The following is a 7,845-nucleotide window of genomic DNA, read 5'->3' as shown; positions in this document are numbered from 1 at the left end:
TAACCAAATTATCTGATGGGAACTTCTGCAACCTTAACTTCAGTTTGTAGATTTATCTGCATTTCTGTTTATTACTTTCGCCTTCCTTTCTGTTACAGCGGAATAGAGGTTCTTAGACCTGTTCAAACTCCCTCCACTTGTGTTATGTACCTCATCCACTAGACAAGAGCCTTCTATGGAACCTCACTCTCTCCTCTACTCAGTATTCTTCTTTTCTTCTCTGGTAAGTCTTTCCTGTGATCATTTATACATGGTCAAGCAAGCCTCATCTATCTAAACGTCTTCTTTGAATACTTGTTCCTCTTTTTCACAACCATCATGAAAGAATGTCTATAGTTACTAGCTCGACTTCTTTGTCTATCATTTCTTAACCTATTGGAGTCTGGTTAACAGTACTTAACTGAAATTCCCTTAAGGGTAGTCAATGTCCTCTTGGTTATTACACCCAATAAAGCTGTCTCAGAGCTACTCTTCCTTGGTCTCCTAGCATCTAATATTGTTTATCTTTCTCGTACAAAACTTTCTCTTCTATTGGCATAACTGATTATGTCAATCCACTTATTTGATTTCTTCTTTTTCAATGTCCTTTTATGAGTTCCACTTCCTAAAGATCAAACAAACATAATATCACTCCTGATATTCAGAACGGTAAATCTAACAATATTTTGCCATGTCCATTTGTACTCTTTACAAACTCCATGAACCAGGCTCCAAAAACAAATACAATTTCCCCCTTTCAAAAAGGCTCCTATTATTGAGTTGCATCTTTCAGTAAATATCACCATCATTCACACCAATCCTTTCTGTCACAACTCATATCCAATGAATCACAAATATCCACTAATTCAGAATACAGACATTATCAAGCTATATCATTAATATCACATGCAAGTAGAATTTTGCTGAAGATCATTCAAAAGCAGTTGCACCAGTACATTGACAGGGAACTGCCAGAAATTCAAACCAGATTCAGAAGAGGAAGTGTAAGGAGTGATATTATTGCTGATGTCAGATGGATCCTGACTGAAAGCAGAGAATACCAGAAAGATGTTTACCTGTGTTTTATTGACTATGCAAAGGCATTCGACTGTGTGGATCACAACAAATTATGGATAGCATTACGAAGAATGGCAATTCCAGAACATGTAATTGTGCTCATAAGCAACTTGTACATAGATCAGGAGGCAATCGTTTGAACAGAACAAGGGGATACTGCACGGTTTAAAGTCAGGAAAGATGTGTGTCAGCGTTACATCCTTTCACCATACTTACTTAATCTGTATGCTGAGCAAATAACCTGAGAAACTGTACTATTTGAAGAAGAATGGGGCATCAGAATTGGAAGAAGACTCATTAACAATCTCTGTTATGCAGATGACACAACCTTGCTTGCTGAAAGTGAAGTGGACTTAAAGCACTTACTGATGAAGATCAAAGACAATAGCCTTCAGTATGGATTATACCTCAACATAAAGAAAACAAAGATCCTCACAACTGGACCAATAAGCAACATGATAAATGGAGAAAATATTGCAGTTGTCAAGGATTTCATTTTACTTGGATCCACAATCAATGCCCATAGAAGCATCGGTCAAGAAATCAAACAACGAATTGCATTAGGCAAATCTGCTGCGAAAGACCTCTTTAAAGTGTTAAAAAGCAAAAATGTCACTTTAAGTACTAAGGTACCCCTGACCCAATCCATAGTGTTTTCAATCACTTCATCTGCATGTGCAAGCTGGACAACGAGTAAGGAAGGCCGCAGAAGAATTGATGCCTTTGAATTATGGTGTTGGCGATGAATATTGAATATACCATGGACTGCCAGAAGAAGGAACAAATCTATCTTGGAAGAAGTACAGCCAGAATGTGCATTAGAAGCAAAGATGGTGAAACTTTGTCTCACATACTTTGGACATTTTATCAGGAGGGACCAGTCCCTGGAAAAGGACATCATGCCTGGTGAAGTAGAGGGTCAGCGAAAAAGAGGAAAATCTTTAATGAGACGGATTGACACAGTGGCTGCAACAACGGGCTCAAGCATAACAACGATTGTGAGGATTTTGAGTGTTTCCTTCTGTATTGCATAGGGTCACTATGAGTTGGAACTGACTCCATGGCACCTAACAACAACAACATTGTACTTTTCTAACACAGAGAATACTCATTTAATTGCCTGGATTAACTCAAAACTTTCTAAATAATCCCACTATCTCTAGTCTTGCTTTCCTCTGGTCCACTCTTCTCACTGCTATCAGAATAATCTTTTTAAAATGCAAACATAATCGTGTCATTATACTCCACAAAATCCTTCAAAGACTAACCGTTATTTTTAAGATAAAAGCCATAGACCTTAAGGGTGGTTTGTAAGGTTTCCCTGACCCTTTTTATCTCTCCAGTATATCTCTAGTCATTATCTTTTACTGTATAGTCGAATCCTACTAAACGTTCTTTAGCTCTCTAAATGCATCACATTTTCTCTGAAGTCTGTCCCTTTGCTCGTGCGTTATCCCTATCTGAAATACTGTACCCCTTCCTTTTATTAGGTTACAACCTTTATGTGTTGTCTTAGCACACTACAGTCCCTTTATCTTAGTATGTAGTAGTGAAATTATTGATTTGTTTGTCAACTCCACAGTAACACTCAGCTCTATGATATCAGGACTACATTTGTTGGATATTGCTTACCCTAAAACTAGCATGTTTTTGTTAGGTGCAGTCGAGTCAGTTCCAACTCATAGTGACCCTATGTACAATACAACGAAACACTGCCCTGTCCTGTGCCATTCTCACAATTGTTGTTATGCCGGAGCCCATTATTGCAGCCACTATATCAATCCGTCTTATTAAGGGCCTTCCTCTTTTTGGTTGACCCTCTACTTTACCAAGCATGATGTCCTTCTCCAGGGACTGATCCCTTCTGATAACAGGTCCGGAGTATGTAAGATATAGTCTCACCGTCCTTGCTTCTAAGGAGCTTTCTGGTTGTATTTCTTCCAAGACAGAGTTGTTCATTCTTTTGGTAGTCCATGGTATACTCAATATTCTTCACCAACACCATAATTCAAAGGCGTCAATTCTTCTTCAGTCTTCCCTATTCATTGTCCAGCTTTTGCATGCATATGAGGTGACTGAAAACACCATGGCTTGGGTGAGGCACACCTTAGTCTTCAAGGTGACATTCAGTAACAGCTAAGTAAGTATTTGTTAAATAAAAGAATGAAAGGATGTTTAATTTTTGTAGCACAGGAATTTAAAATGTACATTTATTTCTTGGTTTTAGATAGTCAAGTATATATTATGGAATATATTTGGGAAATGAATCTATACGGTACCTGAGCCCTCAATTCTGCCATGTGCTCTTATCCTTCTCGTGAGAAATAGCTAGGACTATCTGATTGTTGTTACTATTTTTAATCCAAGTGTACTAAGGTTTCTGTGCTCCAGCTAAGAGAAAGATTTCTTTTCTTGTCGGTAGGATGAATAGTCAGTATATGAAGATTGTAAATTAGCAGTTTATTTTTGCATAACTATTACTTTATGCCAAAAAGCTCTTTGTCACAAATTCCTCTTTGAAAATTACACTAGCTTCCCTTTTTGATAGTAGACTAGGGAAAAACCTATATATAAGCATCTGAAAAATATAAATAACTATGTGTGTGTATGTATGTGCCATAGGCCTTTAATTTTGATCCTGAATAAAACAGTAAAACATGAGAAATTAGCCCCTGACTCAGCCTTCAATCTCTAAGCCTCTTCTGTACTCAGTGTATCTTAAAGCAAGTGCAGACAAAGCCTTATATTCTTTGCCCCATCTCTAAGAAAACCATGTAAGATATAAAGTCATGGACTATTTGAATATTGAAGGGTACTACCTCAGGCAAAAGACTAAAGAATAAATGGAATGAAGAAAACAAAACAAAACTAGCCTGCTCTCATTCTCTTACTTTGTCACTATTTGTTTCATTGGAATCCCCCAGTTATATATGTATGGAGCCCTGGTGGCACAGCGGTAAGAGTTTGGCTGCTAACCGAAACGTTGGCAGTCCGAATCTACCAGTCACTTCTGGAAACCTTATGGTGCAGTTCAAAATCTATTCTGAACCACAGAAGAGAGAGACCCAATTTTGTCATATACCAAAATGAGGTTGGTATTCCCTTTACAAGCAAGTCTTTTGGTCATGTCATTTTGTAATACCATAATAATTTTCACAGTTTTTTTATTCAAGATTAGAGGGGGACCATTTGTGGGGTTTGCCCTAACATCAATCATAAAAACCACCCCTAAAACAGTATATCTTTTTTTAAAAAATAATTTTAGTCATTGAAAGTCCACAATATGACAAAGGCAATAGTTGAATAATGTGCAAATTTATCTATCTGATATCAAATACCATTCAGCAGTATTTATATAATATCTCCTAATTTCCAGACACTACCAGTGTAAAGAGAATATTGTGTTTGCCATTGAGTGGTTTCTGGTCCAGAGAGTGAAAACCAAATCGTGGATTATAACGTAGGAAAAAATGTCAAGAAATACTATAATAATTGTAGCTTATGTTTGTTGAACTATTACTGAGCATTTCTGAAGGTTTGTAAATCTGTGGTACCAGCATATTGGTTTAAAATTGTTCCAAGAAAAGGTTGATATTTATAAAAGTATCAAAAATATGGTCCCATAATCACTTTGAACCCACAGGCAGAGGCAATACTCTTAAAGAAGATAAGTAATGTACCCAACATCTTATGGCTTGTGAATTGGCAAGCCCGAAGTTTGGTCATGCAGAACTTGCTGCAAAATCCAGTTCTTAAACATCACTAATAAATTACAATCCTTTGTGTTCTTTTCTTATAATAATCTGGGAGAGTTTTATCTCAACTTCTGAACTCCCTTCACTCCTTTACCATTACATGTCTTTAAGAGAGCATAATGTAATTATGTCGTATTTGTCTGCTAACATGGCTGACTTCCGTATAAACTTTGAGTTACTGACCACTAGAAGTATTCTTTTACTTGATACATAATTCATTTGAACCTGACAATCCTAACACAGTGCCTGGTTTAAAGGGGCTGCTCAATAAACATTTGGTGAAAAATGCCTGATGAAAATGAATGATTCATTAGAAAAAGCTTTTTTAACTTTGTCAAACTTATCTTTCTCTAATCTCTTCCTCCTTGGCTAACAACAAATGAAAAATACAAGTAAAAGTAGGCACCTAAAGTATGAGAATCATGTGATAAAGTCTGAGGGATCTTGGGCTTTGAGATGTGGTTTTATATCAATACAAATATTATAAAAATATTTAATTTTAAATACAATCATTAAATGTATCAAAGTTCTTATTGTTCTCTTAATGGTCTTAATATCCTGTGATTAGGACAGTGAGTCAATGTTAATTATATTTTATCATTTACACCCATTTGTCTTTTTTTTAAAATAATTACTAGTTTATGTGTGTGTGTATGTATTTTTTTTGGCATATAGACTTCACATCTGGTATAAAATCAGTATGAATATTTTAATAGGTAAGGAAAGTCTAGGAGCCCTGGTGGTGCAGTTTTTAAAGCTCTTGGCTGCTAATCAAAAGATTGGCAGTTCGAACCCACCAACCAGTCTGTGGAAGAAAGATGTGGCAGTCTGCTTCCACAAAGATTTACAGCCTTGGAAACCTTATTGGGTCACAGTGGGTCGGAATTGACCTGATGGCAGTGGGTTTGGATTTAGGGGTTTGAAAGGACAGCCTAGGAATATTTGTGATTGGAGAATTATGTTTTGGTGTGATTCCCAATATATCACTCATGTTTATCCATTGTTTTGAAGAGAGCAATATATGTTTATCATCAAATCAATTAATCAAAAGATTGTTTTCAAATCTACTTGTATTCTTGCTGTAGAGAATCAAAGGTACTTTAGGGACTGGGGATTCCTTTGAAATCTATGCAAAGCCTGAATTTTCCATCCAAGGTGCAAGTGTGAGAATTTTCAACAGATGCAATACTGGGGTTTAGCAATTTGAAGAGTTGTTTCCACTATTCAATTAACTATGCTTCTGAAGTTTTTCAATACACTGTTACGGAGGCTTGACACTTTCAGTATAAAAAATTAAACACCTGTGTTAACTAGAATTCACTATAGAATACATATCATTACAATAGTAAAAGAAAATAAAATATAGCTTGAACTTTAGAGAACATATAGAGTGATAGAAAGTAAAATACAATTAATTATGTGAGGTCTTATTCTGACCTGCCACCACAGGAAACAAAGCAAGTAGAAAGTGTTTGCCATTTATGAAAAATGTCTTTAGAAGGCATTCTTAGAAAAATAGGCATATTCATTAACATAGTAAATAAAAACACAGAACAAGAAACATCATGTGGAATAAAAGACTAACAAAATTGAGATGTAAACTACTGACAATATCAAATAACTCAGCAGTAGAAAGATTCATATTCCAAATATAGTACTAGCACCGTAATTAGAAATGTTGGTAAATGAACACATAAATCGCTTTATAGGAAAAATGATCTGGGATGAAATATATGACTGAAATGCCTGGTGTGTTTGCAAAAATAATTGAAAATCAAAAGGAATATACAGAATTCCAAGGTAAGATAGTAAAATTACAGAAACAGCGTTATTTCTTTTACGTTTAGTAAATGAATATACAAAAATAATCAAAGCCCAGCAAAGCTTCAATAACAGAAAGTATATAACTAAGAGTCACAATCTACCACAATTTTCTAAAACTGGCAGAGAAGGAAAGCTGCTGCTTGGGTAGCCTCATACTCCTGTCCCCATCATCCTTCACTACCACCTCCCCACAAAAGGATGCATTCTTTTCTTTTTTTTTATTGCTGTACTTTAAGTGAAACTTTACAATTCAAGTTAGTCTCTCATACAAAAATTTATGCATACATTGTTATGTGACTCTAATTGCTCTCCCTATACTGTGACAGCACACTCCTCCTTTCTAACCCTGATGTCCCGTGTCCATTCAACCAGCTCCTGACCCTCTCTGCCTTCTCATCTCACCTCTGGACTGGAGCTGCCAATTTAGTCTCATGTATCTACTTCAGCTAAGAAGCACGCTCTTCACGAGTATCATTTTATGTCCCACAGTCCAGTCTAATCTTTGTCTGAAGAGTTGGCCTCAGGAATGGTTTTAGTTCTGGTTGACAGAGAGTCTGGGGGCCATGCTCTCTAGGGTTCCTCCAGTCTCAGTCAAACCATTAAGCCGGGTCTTTTTACTAGAATTTGAGTTCTGTACCCCACTTTTCTCCTGCCCCATCAGGGACTCTGATGTGTTCCCTGTCAGTGCAGTCATTGGTGGTAGCCGAGCACCATCTAGTTCTTCTGGTCTCAGGCTGATGAAGTCTCCGGTTTATGAGGACCTTTCTGTCTCTTGGGCTAATACTTTCCTTGTGACTTTGGTGTTCTTCATTCTCCTTTACTCCAGGTGGGTTGGGACCAATTGATGCATCTTAAATGACCGCTCACTAGCTTTTTTTTTTTTTAATTTTACTTTAATTTGTTTATTGTACTTTAAGATGAAGGTTTACAGAACAAATAGTTTCTCATTAAACAGTCAGTACACATACTGTTTTATGACATTTGTTAACAACCCCACGACATGTCAACACTCTCCCTTGTCAACCTTGAGGACCTTTTTCTGGGTGAAAATATACGTAGCCAAAGTTACACCATTTTGAAAGTTTCTGCAGGTATAATTCAGTGACATTGATTACATTCTTCCAGCTGTGCTGCTATTCTCACTACCCTTTCCTAAATTATTCCATCACCATTATCTTCAACTCACTGTCCCCTAGGCTTCCCATCAAAC

Source organism: Trichechus manatus, unplaced genomic scaffold (assembly GCF_000243295.1).
Source record: "Trichechus manatus latirostris isolate Lorelei unplaced genomic scaffold, TriManLat1.0 scaffold00192, whole genome shotgun sequence".
In the NCBI taxonomy this organism is placed as follows: domain Eukaryota; kingdom Metazoa; phylum Chordata; class Mammalia; order Sirenia; family Trichechidae; genus Trichechus; species Trichechus manatus.
This window is presented reverse-complemented; position numbering follows the sequence as displayed.